The following is a 16,658-nucleotide window of genomic DNA, read 5'->3' as shown; positions in this document are numbered from 1 at the left end:
ACTCTTTGTGGTTTATTAAAACTCCGTTGTTTATATGTACCATGTTTACAGTATCCATTTGTTTGTTGTTGGGTACCTATACGCTGTACCTATATCTTGGCTTGTGTGATTTGTGTTGCTATAAATATTGGTATGCATGTATCACTATAGTTTGCTGTTTTAAATTCTTTTAGTTTAATACCAAAGAGGAAGATACCTGGGCCTGATTGTGTTTCCATTCCTAGTTTTTTTTTTTTTTTTTTTTTTTTTTTTGAGGGTGGGTACCAGGGTTTGGACTCAAGGACACTCAACTACAGAATCACATCCCCAGCCTTACTTTGTATTTTATTTAGAGACAAGGTCTCACTGAGTTGCTTAGTGCCTCACTTTTGCTGAGGATGGATATGAAATCTTGATCTACCTGGTTCAGCTTCCCGAGGCAATGGGATTACAGGTGTACGTGAGTACACCTAGCTCCATTCCTAGTTTTTTGAGGGAGCACCATAATGCTTTCCACAATGGTTTTACTAATTTGCAGTTTTACTAATATTATGTAACTATATGTTTTCTCCACATACTCACCAACAACTATTATAAATTGTATTCTTAATAATTGCTATTTTACCTAGAGTGAGAGGAAATCTCAGTGTAGTTTTTCTTGCATTTCCATGTTACTAAAGATGTGGAACATTTTATTTTATGTATTTGTTGGCCATTGCTATTTCTTCCTTTTAGAAATATCTACTTAGATCTTTTCCAATTTATTATTATTATTATTATTATTATTATTATCAAAAATTAAGATTTTTTTCTCTTTATGTATTCTGCATATGAATCCTTTTTTTTGAGGACTAGCTGGCAAAGGTTTTCTTCCATTCTGTAAGTACTCTCATCATGCTCTTCTTTACTTTGCTCTGTACAACTTTTTAAATTTGATGTTATCCCATTCATTGATTCTTAATTTTATTTCTTGAGCTTTATTATGCTTATTTCTTCTTATTATTTTATTTCTTCTTATTAAAGAAGTCAGTGCCTGCAACAAATGTAAGAGTGTTGACCCTATGCTTTATTGTAACAGTTGCAAAAAGTTTCTGGTTTAATTCCTATGTGTTGATGCAATTTGAGTTGAGTTTTGTTCAGGGTGAGAGAAAAGGATGTAGTTGTATTCTTCTACATATGAGCATCCAGTTTTCCTAACATCCTTTTTTTATTAGTTTAAATGTACTTTATTTTTAGACCACCTACATGACATGTATTCTCAAACAACAACAACAATAACAACAACCAATACCTCCATTCCAAATAAAGCACAATTAAAAATAAATGTGCTGAAGATGACATCAGTTCCATTTGTCTTAAGTCCTGGTGTTATGTGAATGACAAGCAACAGCTAGTTATGATGACAGATGATAGATCCAAAGTAACTGCGTAATTTGTTAGCATTTTCCAACTTCTAAACCATCTTTAAAGAAAATCACATGTGGGGTCACATCATCCTCAAGGTAGTTCAGAAAAGTGACCAGACCATCTGGATTCATGTTTTCACCAACAAAGAACTGATAGTTTTTGAAATTAGCAAGGATGGGCTTGATTTGTTCTGCAGGCCCTGTCATAAAAGGTTTTACTCTGGTCTGTGTTCTTCAAATTTGCCTTTGATTGATTTCATGTAATTTTTGATGTACTTCCTGTATGATTATTTGTGAAGCTAGTTTCTGGCAAGTGATGGTTATGACAATACCAACACTAGTGATTACTGTGCTTTTGGTACCTTCTCTCTCGAGTCCTTCAGTGCATCATTTCCAACAATGAACGAGTCATCAATGTTACCCTCTGTCCTATGAACATCTTGCCCTCCACCTCCAGGCACAGCCCATTCATGATCTCCTGGATCTTGTAAATGTGGGAGAACATTTCATTATGGCTAATGAGGTCCAGGTAGATAATAATGATGGTGACTGGAGTGAAATGGTGGTGGTCTAGCTTATTAGGAACCTGGAGCTCAGAGCAAGCATGGTGCAGCCCGAGCAAGCAGTCAGGGTGAGGGGGGAGCGGACAGTAAAAAGAGCTCTGGCACCATTTTTGAAAAGAGTTATCTTTTCTCCATCATGCATTTTTGGCATCCTTTTGCAAGAACATATGAATGTATCTATGTGGGTTTGTATTTGTGACTTCTATTCTGTTACATTGTTCTTTATTTCTGTTTTATGCCAATGACATGTTTTTATTTTATTTTTTTTTCTGTAACTGTGGTATAATTTGAGATCAGGTATTTTGATGCCTCTAGCATTGCTTTTTATCTGCTTAGAACTTCTTTGGTTATTTTGGGTCCTCCATATGAATTATAGGACTGTTTTTTATTTTTATTTTTTTAGTTTAATGTAGAATGTCACTGGATTTTGATGGGGATTGCATTGAACCATTTGATTGCTGTTGTTACTATGGCCATATTGATTATATAAATTCTGCCTATCTAGGAACATTGAAGGTCCTTCCATCTTCTAAGGTTTTCCTTAATTTTTTAATACATTGTTCTGTAATTTTAATTGTATAGATCTTACTCTTCTTTGGTTGGATTTATTCCTAGGAACTTATGTTTTGGGGGGTTACTGTAAATGGAGTTGCTTTCCTGATTTCTTTTGCAGTGGATTCATTATTAGTTTACATAATAATTTTTTATTGGGTTGGTTTTGAATTCTCCTACTTTGCTGAATCCATCAATTCCAGAAGTCCTTTGGTGGAGTTCTTTGGGACTTCTAAGTATAGGATTGTATCATTTGCCAAAAGTGACAGCATGGTGATTTTAGTTAATAATATTGTATTGTATATCTGAATTTTGCTAAGAACATCTTAAGTATTCTCACCATATGTGCTCATGCTCTCTCTCTCTCTCTCTCTCTCTCTCTCTCTCTCTGAAAATGTAACTGAAGTGATGCATAGATTAGCTTTCTTGTGGTAATCATTTCATTTCACTATACATTCATATGTCAAAGCATTACATTGTTCACTAAGTGTATAATTTTTATTGAGTATTTTCACTTTTGTTTAGATTGACTATGGTATTATCAATCAAATACATATGGTATTATGTATTTGAAGAGCCAATTCTCTCTTTAATTGATTCTTCTTATTATTTTTAATTTTTTATTTCATTAATTTCAGCTCTTAATTATTTCCTGCCTTTTACTTCTTTTGGAAATGGTTTGTTCTTCTTTATTTAGAACCTCGAGATGAAGCACCAGATTGTTTATTTGGGATCTTATTATTTTAATTTTCACACTCATAACTGCAAAATTTCCTCTTATAACTGCCTTCATGCTGTCCCAGATATTCAGATATATTTTCAACCTATCACCATTTTATATTAGCTTAATTTCTCTCTGAATTTCCTCTATGATATGTTTGAATGGTTATTCAAAATCAGATTGTTTAGTGTCCATGGTTTTAGGTAATCATTATGATTTTCTTACAGTTAACTTGTAATTTCAATTCATTGTGATCTGATAAGTTCAAAAATTTATATCCATTTTTTTTATAGCTGACACTTGACTTATATTCCAAAATGTGATCAGACTTCTAGATGGTTCTGTTAGCAGCTGAGAAGAAAGTGAAGTTGGCTGTAGTTGGATGAAATATTTTATAGATATGTGTTAGGTCCTTTTCTTTTATAGCATTTTTTAATGTGTAAAGAGTCTTAACTGATTTTTGTCTTGATAACATCTGCTGGTGATAGAGGTGTTGAAATCTCCCAGTATTATTGTAATGGGTTTTTGTCTCACTTGTAATGTTGGGTAGTATTTATTGTACATAAATAGATGACCGGCATTTGGAGCATAAGTATTTAATATCATTTTATTGCCTTGTTGGATTGTTCCCTTTACCAGTATGACATGATACTCTTTGTCTCTTCTGACTGATTTTGGTTTGAATTTTGGTTTGTTGGATATGAGAGTAGGAACAACTGCTTGCTTTCAGTGTATGTTTTGGTGAATATCCTTTTAAGTTCTTTCACATCAAGCATGTGAATATTTGCCTTTAAGATGAATCTCTCACACAAACATACAGTTGTGTCTTGTTTTTTCCTCCCCATCTCCTGTCAAACACCATTGTACTCTCTATTTCTCTGAATTTGACTGTTTTAGATATCTCATATAGAATCATGTAGAATTTGTTCAAGTGTGATTGGTCTATTTTAATTAGTATAATGTCTTCCAGGTTCATATATACTGTAACATGTGTCAGAATTTTTCCTTTTAAAAAGTTTCGTAAGGGCTGGGGATGTGGCTCAAAGTGGTAGTGCATTCGCCTGGCATGAGAGGGTGCTGGGTTATAATACTCACCACCAAATTAAAAAAATAAAATAAAGATGTTGTGTCCACTGAAAACTATATATATATATATATATATATATATAGAATTATATATATATATAGAATATTATTCTATATATATATAGAATTTATATATATATATATATATAAATTCTCTCTCTCTTTTAAAAAAGTTTCATAGTATTTTATTTAGTCAGGGTTCTGCAGATAGACTGAATCAATGAAATATATCTACTTTGATGTATAGATAAAATGAGGATTTATTAGGGAATAAGGTTCATATGGTGATGGGCACTGATATATCCATGACAGGATTTTTGTAAGCTTCAAACCGTGGGATTTTGTTAGTTTGGATCAGTCCAAATTTGAAGGTCTCAGAAACAGGAAATCTGATGGTATAATAATCCAAGGAAAAAGTATTAGGAACCCATGGAAATCCTGGTATCATTCCTCAGCCCAAAGACTAGAAAGTCTGTAGTTCTGATGTCCAAAGGCAGGAGAAGAGTGTTCTTGCTGTAGTAGAGACAGAATATCACCTTTCCCTTTTTTTGTTGTTCTTTCTGGGTCTCTAGATGACAAACTACACTGAAGAAACATCTTCCCCACTCAGATCAACAAATCACACTTCAATTTCCTCCAGAAACAGTTTCACAATACACCCAGAAATAATACTTCACCAGTTTTCTGTGTATTCCATAATACAGTTGACATCTAAACTTTGCTATTATAATATTCCAGTATGTGTTTGTATATCATGTTTACTTTATCCATTGATGGACATATGGCCATTTCATGGCTACTGTAAAACTGCTGCAATAAGCAGAGAATTGCAGATATTTTTAAAGATCCTGCTTTCTATCAGTAGAGTAGAGAAAGTGTATTGAGGTAAGGGAGAATGGGAGGGAAAGGAAATGTACTTGAAAATTAGATGAAATAACACTATGTGCATGTACAAATATTGCCTAATGAATCTCGCTTCTATGTATAATTATAATTTACCAACACAGTGTCCTGATTTCTAGTATTTTGGACATATACTTGGGATTTGGATTACTATATTATATGGTAGTCTTATTTTGTAACTTTTTTGAACATCTCCATACTGTTTCCATAGAAGCTCCACCATTTTATGTTCCCAAAAGCAGTATACAAATGTTCCAATTTTTCTACATACTTACAAGTACATGTTATCTTTCATTTTTATAACATCCACTCTAACAGGTTAGAAGTGATACCTTATTTCAGTTTTGATTTTCATTCCCCTGATGACTAGTGATATTGTGACTTTTTATATACCTCATATCTCTTTTGGAGATTTGATAATGTATGTCCTCTGTCATTATAAAATCAGGTTGTTTTTGCTATTGAGTTCTTTGAATTTTTATATCTTCTGGATACCAACACTTTATCATATATTCAGTTTGTATAAATTTTATTCCATTATACATAAGTTGAATTTTCACTCTGTTCATTATTTCCTTTCATGTACAGAAATTTTTGAGTTTGATGTGGTCTTATTTTTCAATTTTTGTTTTTATTTCTTGTGCTTTTGGTGTTATATAAAAGAAATGATTGCCAAGATTAATACTAGAAAGTTTTCCTTTTATGATTCTGTTTTGAAGATTTATAGTTTTAACTCTTACGTTTAGACATGTGGTTCATTTTGTGTTGATTTTTGTGTTTAGTGTAAGATAAGAGTCAGTTTCATTTTGTGTGTGTCTCTGTGTGTGTGTGTATCCTATTTCTTTCTTTCTCTTTCCAGGGTGGAGTACTGAACTCAGAGCCTTGAATGTGCTAGGCAAGCATTCTGCCACTTAGTTAAATCCCCAACCTCTGTATATATCTTTGCTTAATACTATTTGTTAAAGAAATTATATTTCCCCCATTGTGTATTCTTGGAACCCTATCAAAGATTATTTGATCATACACACTTGGGTTAATTTTGGGGTTCTCTGGACACAAGTAGCTCAAAGAGCCGTGTCACAGCTGTGGGTTATAGTTCATTGGGATGATTTCTGCAATCCCAGGCAAAAGTACATAAAGTAGGATCCAGAACTCCTAATCCAATGAGCCTAGATTTGTAGGAATAGTGACACAAAGTACTGTGCTGGGTCATTTGGCATAACGATAAGTGGGGCTACTCCTGCTGCTATTCCTTGTTTTCCAGAACCATTCATTATTCCTATTAGTGACAATGTAACATATAGGGGTTCCTAGTTCCAGTTTACATATATTGAGCACTTTCAACTCCTAGGATCATGTTGGAGATTAATTCCTACATGTACTACCCAGTTTTGAGCTCAGAGAGCAGCAGGTCATTGTTTAGTTTTACTGATTAGTATGCATTTCTCTTTTATTTTTGATTCACAGAAAATATTTCCCTTTGTTACCTGAATATATTTTTGTTTTTACCATTTTACCTAACATTCCTGTATATGTGGTTCAAAATAGTGCCTCAAAGGATGAACTTATAATAGCATCTGGATTAGAAGTGTATACCCTCTGTTTTCTTTCCAATTACTATTTTACTGCACTACTCCCTTTTGGGTATCTCTACCTATTTCTCTACTCTGAGATCATCTCGAGATATCTGATGGCTTTCTACCTCTCAAATTTGACTCATGATATTTGCATCATTCTGTTGTCCCTGATTTCAGGAATTAAAATTTATCATTCTGCCTCCAAAAGATATACCTGGCTCCTGACATGTAACAATAGTTCAGCATCAAACCCAAATCCTCAAAGTTAAATCACATATTATCATTTTCTACCTGACCTTCCCAAGAGTTGATAAAGATCTTTTCTGCAGCAGCTGCCCCTTGTGCAAATCTATCTTTTCATACCAATCATAGCATATTGGAATGTCTGCCTGTGTGTGTTGCCTTTTTTTCTTACTACCTATGGAGTTTTAAGGCAAGGAAAAGATATTTAAACATATCTGTAATAACTAAGTTTCTTTACTTTTTTTTACAGTTGTTTTATTTTAGATATTTTTATAAACAAAACAAAAAATAAAGCACATAATACAGATAACCTATTCTTATTATAACCACAAGATGGAGCCACTAGAATTCAGAATGAACAGAAGGACAAAAAATAATAATAATTTGAAGTCAAGGCTGTGAGAATTAATACAATTTTCAATTTTATTAAATTTACCATGTATTTATTTTAAAAGAAAATATTTAGACTTTACATAATCTATGCATATGCTTCCTATCCTAAAATGAGAGCATAAATGCTTTTCAGGAAATTTTTAGGAAAGATTGATATTACTCAATATGAAATAAATATTTACTACTTTTAAAAAATTGAACACATTTATTGCTAATCTTACAATAGGGGTCTTTGGAGTTGGTACTTTATGCTTCATTTTGTTTATTACCATGACATCCAAATGAGAAAAATCTTAAATCTTCTTGAAAAATGGGACCTTATTTATTATGACAAATTTTATCATAGGAAAATCCAGGAAAGCTAAAAAGCTATCTCTTTTAAATGAATTTGAAGTGAAAATTATTTAATCACATTACTGAAGATACTATTAAATGCTTTAATATAATTTAATGATTTTAGTTGGTTCTTTTTAGTTATACATAACCTTAAGATTCATTTTGACATAATTATGAAAGCATGGAATATAAGTTGCTCTATTTAGTACCCAGAACTTCCTTTATCCACTTTCCCTTTTCACTTCCCTCTGCTTTACTGATCTTTCTGCTATATACTTAAAAGTTTTAAAGTTTTTTAAAAAATTAATCCTGCTGTACTTATATTTCTTTGCTCGACTTATTTCGTTTAGCATAATGATCTTCAGTTCCATCTTTGTGGTTGCAAATGAATGAATCTAGTTTTTTATGGTTGAATAGTATTTCATTGTATGTATGTACTACAGGTCTTTATTTATCTACTAGTGGACACTTAAGTTGTTTATATATTTTTTGCTATTGTGAATATTAATACAATGAACATAGAAGTATGTGTGTGTGTGTGTGTGTGTGTGTGTATATATATATATATATATATATATATATATATATATATATCTTTGACATACTGAACATACTGAATTAATTTAATTTAATTTTAATATATATCCAGTAATGAGATTGCTAGATCTTATGGTGATTCTATTTGTTTTTGAGGAGATTCCATGCTCTTTTCCATAATGTGTATATTAATTTACATTCCATAACTATGTTCCATGGTTCCCTTTTCTCTACATCTTCACAAGCACCTGTTACCTCTAGCCTTTTTGATATTAGTCATTCTTACAGGGGTAAGATGACATCTTATTGTGAATTTGATTTTTATTTATTGATGATAAGTGATATTGAACATTTTTTCTTACATGTAATAATTATTTGTAGAAATTCTTTTGAGAAATATTTTATTGCCCATTTTGATTTAGGTTTTTTTCTTTTTGCTATTGAATTTTTGGAGTTCTTATATATGCTGGATGTCAAACCCTTCCCAATGCATATATTGCAATTATTTTCCCTCATTTTATTCATTGCATTTTTCACTCCATTGATTGTTTCATTTGCTGTGTAGATACTTTTTAGTTTAATGTAATCCCATTTGTCAATTTCTGCTTTGGTTTCCTGTGCTTTTGAAGTCTTTTCCAAAAAAATATGTACCCATACCAGGTCCTGAAGCATTTCCTTTACAGTCTTCTATCACTTTCATATTTTTAGATCATACATTAATTTTTGAATCCATTTTTATGATTATTAGTACATATTAATTATACAAAACAATGACTTCCATGGTAACAATTTTATACATGCATATAATGTACTTTGGTTGTATGTACTCTCCCTATTTTCCTCTTTATTCCCTTCTCCCCTTCCCTCAGTCCCCTATCTTTTTCCTAATACTTCTCTTTCTACTTTCCTGTCATCCACTGTGTTTTTTTCTTCCTAGATGCCACATATTATAGAAAACATGTGACACTTGTCTTTCTGAATGTGATTGATTTCACTTATTAGTAAGGTCTCCAGTTCTATCAAGTTTTATGAAAATAACATGATTTTGTTCTTTTTCTGGATGATAAATTCTCCGCCATTGTGTTTGTATACCACATTTTCTTTGGTCATTTATCCACTGAAGGCCATTGTTTTAGTCAGATTTTTCATACATGTGACCATGAGTCCTGACAAAAACAATGTAGAGAAAATGTTTTGTTTTTTTTTTTGTCTTATGGTTTCATAGGTTCAGTCTATGGTCAGCTGATTCCATAGCTCTGGGCCCAAGATGAGGCAGAATGTTATGGGGAAAAGGTCCAGGGTTAGCAAAGTGGTTAGTTCATGGTGGGGTCTAGAAGAAGAAGAAGGAGCTGTCTCTGCTCAGTAGGGACAAAATATAAGCCCCAAAGTGCTTCTAGTGATGCACCTCCCCTAGTCACATCTCACCTGCTTACAGTTACTGCCCAATAAATCCATGTCACTGTAGTAATCCAATGATTGAGTTATACCTCTCATAATCTAATCTTTTCATCTTTGAAAATTCATGTATTATTTTACACATGAGCATTTGGAGGACATCTTGTATCTAATATCAAAAAGGTTAGAGGTAACAGGTGCTTGTGAAGATGTAGAGAAAAGGGAACCATGGAACATAGTTATGGGATGTAAATTAATAAAACCATAAATTAATAAACCATAACAGCCATTAAGACTGATTCCATAATGTGGATATTGTGAATATTTCTGCAATAAACATGTGTATGAAAGTGTCCTTACAGTGATGTGATTCTGATACCTTTGTATATACCCAGGAGTGGCATAGATAGAACATGTGATACATCTATTTTTAGTTTTCTGAGGAACCTCCATACTGTTTTCCATAGTGGCCACATTAATTTACATTCCAAACAATAGTACATAAGAATTCATTCCCCCTGCATCCTTGCCACCACTTGTTTTCTTTGATAATAGTCATTCTGACTAAGATGAGATGGAATATAAAAGTAAGCTTGATTTGCATTTTCTAGATGAGTGAAATTGTCAAACATCTTTTTCATTTAATTATTGGCCATTTGTATTCTTTTGAGTATTGTCTGTTCATATATTTTCTCCATATATTAATTGGATTACTTTTCATCAGAGTCCCATTCAGGAAATCATATTCTCTCTCTCTCTCTCTCTCTCTCTCTCTCTCTCTCTCTCTCTCTCTATATATATATATATATATATATATATATATATTTTTTTTTTTTAAACCCAGAGTTGACTCACTGAGTTTCCTTTTTTTTTTTTTTTTTTTTTTTGGAGGGGAGGAAGGTAATCTGGGATTGAACTCAGGGGCACTTGACCCCTGAACCACATTCCCAGCCCTTTTTTGCATTTTATTTAGAAACAGGGTCTCATCAAGTTGGTTAGTGCCTCACTTTTGCTGAGGCTGGCTTTGAACTCATTACCACTCCTTCAATTAGGTACCACCTCCTACGGTTTCTTTCAATTTCCATTAGTGCATTCTGCTATGAATGCATTAATAGTGATGAAGTTGAACCTGTTAATGTTACAACCACTTCCATGACTTTTCATATCTGGACACTGATGAATTATGGAGAAAGTATTTAAGATATGAGCTTTGTGGGGCACATTCCAGATCCAAATGATAACAGTTAGAGATTAATAAAGTAAAATTAATAATACAATTTTTTAAATGTAAGGGGATAAACTAATATGAAAACTTGAAAGTAATAATACAATATTATAGAAAATGGAATTAGAATGCTTAAGAAGAAAAGAGAAAATTGAAGAATTTTTAAAATAAATAAAAATTGATAAAAGTACCAAAAAATAATGAGGTGAAACAAAACAAGAGAAAAAGAAACAAGCAAAAAACAACCAAAATGAGTGAAAATTTCTTTTTTTGCTGAGGTTTTAAAAATAAAGACACTTATTTTCAGGACCACTAATTGGGAATCCACCATATGTTGGGGGGTAGGAAGTGAGCTGCAGCCTGGTGTTTTCTTTATCTCTTAAAGCTTAAACAGAACAAACTAGTTATTACAATTTTAGATTGAGCTATGTCCATATTTGTCCTATTATGTGAGCCAAAGAAAGGATGTCTACAGTATGAGTAAATTTACTCCTAAGACTTTCTTCCTTGCACCCAAGGATAGACATATGATGAGAGTCAAAACAGCTTACTAGCTCCTCTCACCTGCCAAGCCTGTGGAGCAATGGGACTGGGAAACCCTTGGTCTTAAGGTACTACATTTAGGGATGTCACAAATATTTAGGCTCTAACAGTGAATCATCTGAGTATCTTTGAACATGAAGGAAGCAACTAAGCTGATGGAACTGTGCTGGGGTAGGAGTTGAAAGAACAAAGCAATAATTCGTTTCCATTCATGGCACTTCCTTTCTGACCACCCTTGCAAATTCACATACAAATTGTCTCCCTTTTTTCACAGAAGTAAAACCATCAATTTTAAATTAAAATGCCTTCTACTACCCTCACCTCACGGATTATAGTGTCTACTGGATATATTTCTGAGATAATTTGTGTCACCTTCAATTCCATAGGACCAGAGTGACATGTGGTATATGTCTATTGAGTCTGTTGGTCTGTTGAAGAGAAGAGGCCATTGGATCTTGGAGATATATATATATATATATATATATATATATATATATATAATTTATATGTATATATACAGAATTTATATATATATATATACAGAATTTTTATATACAGAATTTATATATATAATGTGTATAAATATGCACATTATATATAAATTGTATAGATATACATTGTGTATATATATACATATATGTATACATATGTGTATATATGCATATATATAAATTATAGGGACTTCTGGTTTCTCATTGGGTAGAGACAATGGACCTTCTTAAGATGTCTCTCTTCCTCCATGGCCCCATAGGAATATACTGCATAGTGCAGAGAAACCCTTCTCTCATGCCAGCTTTATTTATATACTGAACTCCAAACAACACTTAGCATGTGTGTTTGCCCAGTGGTAGACTCTGAACTCCTGGAAATTGTTATAAATAATTTTCCAAATTTCACTCTGCTTAGAGAACATGTAATATTCCTTGCCACCTGCCAAGCACTTAGAGTTGTTGCCTTTTGTTTCTCCAAACACTCTATAAAACAACATCTCTGTGTTCCACTTGGTCACCTACTCTTAAAGTTTGCTCTTCAATGCTTTCCACCCTACTATTCATAAAGCATCTCACCCTGTTGTTTTGACTTTTTCTCATAGAGCCACAAATATTGCTGATTGCTGATTGCCTCCAGTCTGCCACCTTTTAAACTATTTTAATTAATTTTTGTGAACATACTTTCTTTTGCTCAATTAATGTTCCTAGAAACTTTGTCCTAAGATTGCAAGTTCAAAGCCAGCCTCAGAACTTAGCAAGGCCCTCAGCAATTTAGCAAGACCCTGTTTCAAAATAAAACGTCTAAAGGACTGGAGATATTGTTAAGCAGTTGAGTGAGTGCCCCTGGGTTCAATCCCTAGTGTGTGTGTGTGTGGTGTGTGTGTGTATCAGTTGGTTGTATATATATGGGTTTATTGCTAAGCTCTCTATTGTGTTCCATGTGACTTTTTTATGCCAATACCATACCGCTTTGTTTACTACAGCTTTGTAGTACAGTTTGAAATCTGGTATTGTAATGACTCTTTTTTTTTTTCATGCTCAAGATGACTTTGGCTACTTAGTGATTTTTGTCATTGTACGCAAACCTTATGGTTATTTTTAAAGTCCAGTGGAGAATGTCATTTATATTTTGATAGAGATTACATTAACTCTATAGACTACATTGGGCATCATAGACATTTTAACAATACTGATTCTTATGTTATGTTAACATGGTGTGTCTTTCCATTATTTTCTGTTTTCTTTAATTTCTTTCATTACTGTTTCAATATTTTTATTTTGGAATTCTGTACCTTCATTTCTTGAACTTATTCCTTGTTGCTTTATTGTGTGTAGTTATTGTGTTATTGCTTTTAAAATTTTAATTTGAAATAATTTGCTATTAGTATATAGCCACACTAATTAATTTTGTATGTTGAATTTGTTTCCTAAAACTATTTGAATTCATTTGTAAGTTCCAATATTTTTTGGTGGAATCATTAGAATTTTCTCTCTTTATGATCATATAATATTCTGTGACAGTTCAACTTCTTTCTAAATTGGATACCCCTCATTTATTTCTCCTGCCTGTTTGTTTGGTAAGATACCTATCAGGCGATCAAAAGTCCTAGAAAGGAACATCCATGTTGTTTCAGATCTTAGAGAAAACTCTCAGCTTTTATTCATTCAGTGTGGTGTTAGCTGTTGGTGTATTATAAATGACCTTCATTATATTGACGTACATTTCTTGAATGCTTAAGTTGTTTAGTGTTTTTATCATGAAGGGATGTTGAATGATATCAAATGCCTTTTCTATATCATCTGATTTCCATGTGTTTTTTATTCTTCATTCTGTTGATATGGGGTATCACATTTGTTGATTTGCATACGTTGAAACTTCATTGCATTCCTGGATTAAATCCTACTTGATCATGGTGAATAATCTTTCTAGTTTGCTGATAATTTTTTTGCCCCTATTGTTCATCAAGGATATTAAACCATAGTTTGGTTTGTTCTTTTCTTTTCCTTTCCTTTCTTTTCTTTTTCCCTCTTCCCTTCCTTCCTCCCTTCTCTTTTTATCTAATTTGGATATCAGGGTAATATCAGCTTCATAGAATGTGTTTGGAATAATTCCTTTCTCTCCTGTTTTTTTTTGTTTTTTTTTCTGTTTTTTTGTAATAACATAAAGAGAATTGTTATTATATTTTCCTCAAAATACTGGTAGAATTCAGCAGTAAATTCTAACCCTGGGCTGTTACTTGATGGAAGAATTGGTCTCTTCAGGTTTTCTCTTTCTTTATGATTCATTCCTGATAAGGTGCATGTGTCTCTGAATTTATCCATTCTTTTCATATTATCAAACTTATTGGCTTGTAGTTATTCATAATAATCTCTAGTGGTCTTTTATATTTCTGTGCTTTCAGTTATAATATTTCATTTACATCTTTGCTATTACTTATTGGCCTCATCTATTTTCTTTCATAGTTCAGCCAAGGGTTTGACTATTCATTTATATTTTCAAAGAGGCCCCTCAATATTTATTTTTAAAATTTTATTTCTTCTTTTTAGATATATATGACAGTACAGTATATTTTGACACATTTATTTAAAAAGTGGGGTATATATTATTCTAATTAGTATCCCAGTCTTGGGATAATCTCTTGCCTGAGGTTGGAATAATTTAGGAGGAAGAAGATTCATTGTGCTGTATTCATATATGTACATGGGAAAGGTGTATCAGATGCATTCCACTGTCTTTACTATTTATATTCCCACTTCCTTATCTTAATTCATTTTTGTCTAATCCACTGAAATTCTATTCCCCCCACCCTTGCTGTGTGTTAGCATCTGTAAGGGTAAGTAAAAGGAGACACAGAGACAAGATGCAGAGGCAGGAAAGATGACAGAATGGCAGAGAGGCCAAGCTGCCAAACTTTATTTATATCAATAGGTTAGGTCATTGGCATCATTAGTACATATTGTTCACTGTAGTATTGGGCAGGTTACAGACTTAACAACAGTATGCAGCTTATTCCTCAGTTACATACTAAGTTGAAATGTGCAATGTTAGGATCTTTGTGTAGCTCTAAAGAAAGACCATTGTATAAAGTTACTGTTATATGGATAGATTTAGGCTTAGTGAAACACTGTGGTTGTCTAACCAGAGACTTCCTTTATTCCCAGGAGCTGTGTGCCCGAGATCAAGATCGAGGCTGATAAGACTAATAAAGAGCCTCCTCTTGAAGGACATTGCTACAGCACAGCCAGACATTGCACATGTATTAGTTAACTTATCTTACTAGTTCTTAGAAATTGCAGGGCACTCTAAGAGTGGGAAAAAGAGTGCCTGTTATCCCCAGGGAGTTTGCTCACCAGAGGAATGCTTCCTTATATATTTCCATGGTGAGAATCCCTACAAGCATCCACATATCAGAGAGAACATTCAAACACTGTTTTTTTTTTGGGGGGGGGATTGGTCTATTTCACTTAGCATGATGGTCACTGGATCCATCCATTTACCAGCAAATATCATAAATTCATTCTTTTTTGATGGCTGAGTTATATCCCATTGTGTCTATATACCACATTTTATTTATCCATTCATCTGTTCAGTGGTATCTAGGTTTGTTCCATATCTTAGATACTGTCTATTTTGCTCTATTTAATTTATTTCAGCTTTGATATTTATTATTTTTCTCATTCTACTTATTTTAGTTTTAGTTTGCTCCTTTTACTTCTAGTTCCTTGGATGTAGTGATAGTCTTTTTTATCTGTAATCTTTCTACTTTTTTTAGTTGACCATTGATTGCTATAAACTTCATTCTTAATTCTGCTTTATTTTATTTCATAGGTATTAGTGTGCTGTCTCCTTTTACATTTGCTTTGAGGAAACTTTTACTAAATTCATTTCTTGATTTTTCCTTGATCCATTGATTATTTAAATGTAAAATATTTAATTTTCATGTGTTTGTAAAGTTTCCAAAGTTTTTACATTTTGACTTTTATTTTCTGTTTTGTGTTGGTTAGCTTGAATCAACCCAGCACTAAGTTCCAGGGCAAAGTAACAAGAGTACTACTTTACCCTGACACAGTAAATAGGGTCTTGTGCTATCTCATGTTGCCTGAGGTTGGGATAATTTTGTGGGAAAGCACACCATTTACCAAATTTAGTTGTTGCTAAGCTGGGTCATACCCACGTCTCCCAACTGTAAAGCTCTGCTCATTGTCAGTTGTACACAGAGGCTCACACTATAGGTGGCAGTAATGGAGGTGGAAGCAGGAACATGTCTCATTGGGGTGCATGTCTCTGTCGTTGCTGGGACCATTATAAGTTTATATCTGTGAGCACTAGCCTGGTGATAATTCTGCTTCCTACTTTTGGGAGATGGATTGAGGAAACAGACCCTTGGACTCCAAGGCTGGTGTAAGCCAGGTCACACTTGAGTTTCTGGAGCTTCTACAGTATTGAAAAGGAAGATATCTTCCCTGGATCCTCTCCAATTCTGAATCTGATACATCTGAAACTCTTGTCTGTGCCACAGGCCTACCTGTCTCTGCTTGATGCAGGACCTGGCTTAGAGACCCTATGAGCTCTGCTGTATGAAATGTTGCCTTTTGTTTTTACTGTGTGCTTGATCCCACAGTGGTGGTTCAGGTCTCTAATACAAAACCCTGCACAAATGTTTGTGCCCTACTCTCCAAGTATTAGAACCTTGCTCCCCACTCTGCT

The 16,658-nt window shown here is 33.1% G+C and overlaps 1 pseudogene; it reads right to left on the bottom strand.

Annotated features, from left to right (window-relative positions):
- Positions 1-1,415: 1,415 nt before the first annotated feature.
- LOC113200922 (translationally-controlled tumor protein-like) lies at positions 1,416-16,254 on the bottom strand (annotated as a pseudogene).
- Positions 16,255-16,658: the final 404 nt, after the last annotated feature.

Source organism: Urocitellus parryii, chromosome X, assembly GCF_045843805.1.
Source record: "Urocitellus parryii isolate mUroPar1 chromosome X, mUroPar1.hap1, whole genome shotgun sequence".
In the NCBI taxonomy this organism is placed as follows: Eukaryota; Metazoa; Chordata; class Mammalia; order Rodentia; family Sciuridae; genus Urocitellus; species Urocitellus parryii.
The sequence above is the reverse complement of the archived record's forward strand: the minus strand, read 5'-3'. Positions and strand labels throughout refer to the sequence as shown.